This window comes from Rhinopithecus bieti, unplaced genomic scaffold, assembly GCF_001698545.2.
Source record: "Rhinopithecus bieti isolate Rb0 unplaced genomic scaffold, ASM169854v2 scaffold_76, whole genome shotgun sequence".
Classification (NCBI taxonomy): Eukaryota; Metazoa; Chordata; class Mammalia; order Primates; family Cercopithecidae; genus Rhinopithecus; species Rhinopithecus bieti.
Genome location: NW_016803343.1, coordinates 1,805,711 through 1,808,665, shown reverse-complemented (window position 1 = coordinate 1,808,665; position 2,955 = coordinate 1,805,711).

Sequence of the window (2,955 nt, the reverse complement as noted above, 5' to 3'; positions counted from 1 at the left end):
ACCCAGGCTGGAATGCGGTGGTGTGATCTTAGCTCACTGCAAGCTCCGCCTCCCGGGTTCACACCATTCTCCTGCCTCAGCCTCCTGAGTAGCTGGGACTACAGGCGCCCGCCACCATGCCTGGCTAATTTTTTTTTGTATTTTTAGTAGAGACGGGGTTTCACTGTGTTAGCCCGGATGGTCTTGATCTCCTGACCTTGTGATCCGCCTGCCTCGGCCTCCCAAAGTGCTGGGATTACAGGCGTGAGCCACCGTACCCGGTCACATATATTTCTTTACTTGATCTTATCAGCCCATTGAGGTAAACATTCTACATTTTAAAAAGAGAGAACTAAAGCTCAGAGATGTTAAGTAACTCACTAAAGACCATATAAAGGATTCTAATTCTAAAGTTTGTGCCCTTAACTGCAACATCACAACATCTCAGCACTATTAGCAATTTAATTAAGGTGGAATGAGCGTAAGAGTTACATCATAAGTGTTGCCTAAAAGGGATGGTAAAGGAAAGCAGCTTAGGAGTTGAAAAAGGGCATGATAGCATAGGCCTGAAATATGATCCTAAAGTTGAGAACCATGTCTACTGACTTTCAGAACATTCTATTTTTCTCGGTCAACACTGGTGCTACCAGACCTCAGACCCTCAGTTCTGCATTAATGCATCTCAGTTCTGAATTGTCTACAGAACAGAAAAGATACTCTTTCTTCTGAAGAAAATTGTATTTCTTCTTTTTAGTTTTGATCTTTGTCAAAAATTCTATCTATTTAAAGAATCAGGCTGCTTTGGGCACACTGCCTGTGGGGTTAGCCCAGCTCCAAAAGGAGCAGTTAAAAAGAAAGAAAGGGGCCAGGTGCAGTGGCTCATGCCTGTAATCCTAGCACTTTGGGAGGCCAAGGTGGGCGGATCACCTGAAGTCAGGAGTTCGAGACCAGCCTGACCAATGTGGTGAAACCCCCATCGCTACTGAAAGTACAAAATTAGCCAGGTGGGTGCCTGTAATCCCAGCTACCCAGGAAGCTGAGGCAGGAGAATCGCTTGAACTTGAGCTGAGATCACGCCACTGCACTCCAGCCTGGACCACAAGAGCGAGACTCCATCTCAAGAGAAAAAAAAAGGCCTGGCGCAGTGGCTAAAGCCTGTGATGTCAGCACTTTGGGAGGCCGAGACGGGAAGATCACTTGAAGTCAGGAGTTCAAGACCAGCCTGGCCAACATGGTGAACCCTCATCTCTACTAAAAATACAAAAATTAGCTGGGCATGGTGGTGGGAACCTGTAATCCTACCTACTTGGGAGGCTGAGGCAGGAGAATCACTTGAACCTAAGAGGTGGAGGTTGTAGTGAGCTGAGATCATACCACTGCACTCCAGCCTGGGTGACACAGTGAGACTCTGTCAACAAAGAAAGAAAAAAGAAAGAGAGAAGAGAGAGAGAGAGAAAGGAAGGAAGGAAGGAGGAAAGGAAGGAAGGGAGGTAGAATCAATTAGTTTTCAGAAAATTTTAGAAAACTTTAATGTCTCACTACTCTCCATAATTATTTTCCTTTTCCCAGAGACAACTGCATTTAACTTTTTGGCTTATTATTTGGTGTCTTCCACATCTCTAAAAAATATATGGTCATTTATCTATTGCCCATGTATTATGGGCATTGTGGAAAATAAGACCTCAGCTCTCTTCCCTTTATTTCCCACATTACACATGCACAAGTACCACTGCTCTTTCTTCAACTTACTCATGTTGGAATTCAGTTGGATCAATTTTATATGTATTTTCATAATATTTATATATTCAGAGCTGAGCCATGAGATAAATGAGGACTACTTTTCTGAAATGACTTTATTTCTTCCCAATGTTGTTAATTATCTTTTTAAAACTTGCTTAATTTTCTAACTACCTATTCATAACTCAATCCCAACAGTCCATTAACCATCTAAATATCCACTCAAGAAGTTCATTCACAGGAAGCATTCTATCAGATTAATCCTGAAAAAGTCTCTCTCAAAGATGTTTTACTTCCTAAAAACTGGGCTGGACGCTGGGTGTGGTGGTTCCTGCCTATAATCTCAGCACTTTTTGGAAGGTCGCAGCAAGCAGGCGGATCACCTAAGGTCAGCAGCTGAGGCAGGAGAATCCCTTGAATTGGGAGGCCGAGGTTGAAGTGAGCGGAGATTGCTCCACTGGACTCCAGCCTAGGTTATTTTTAAAACAAAACAAAACAAAAAAAGAACAACAACAAAAAAAAACTGGGCTGGTTACACTCTTTTAAAAAATTATTTATTTATTTATTTTAGTTTTTCAGATAGCCATTTCTGGGTTCAAGGGCTGGTTAAACTATTTTTTCTTTCTTCCTTTCTTTTCTTTTTTTAACTGTTGGACACCATTGACTAGATGGTTACACTCCTAATACAACTGTCATACTGACATTGTCTTCACCATCTTCACCAACATCTGGGGATTCACTCCACCTCTCCTCTGTGTTAGAATTATTTTTTGACCCCTCAACTTTTTTTCCTTTGGAATAACCATAATCTTTAGCTGCTTCCTCAGAAAAAAAGGTGAGTAAGTAAATTTTTTACATTTTTTAATGTCTTATTTTCTTTCTTTTGAGACAGAGTCTTGCTGTGTTGATCAGACTGGAGTGCAGTAGCGTGATCTCAGCTCACTGCAACCTCCACCTCCTGGGTTCAAGTGATTCTTGTGCCTCAGCCTCCTGAGTAGCTGGAGTTACAGGCACGTGCCACCATGCCCAGCTAATTTTTTTTTTTTTTTTTTTTTGAGACAGAGTCTCACTCTGTCGCCCAGGCTGGAGTGCAGTGGCACAGTCTCGGCTTACTGCAACCTCTGCTTCCGAGGTTCAAGCGATTCTCCCGCTTCAGGCTCCCAAGTAGCTGGAATTACAGGCGCGTGCCACCATGTCGGCTAATTTTGTATCTTTAGTAGAGACAGGGTTTCATCATGT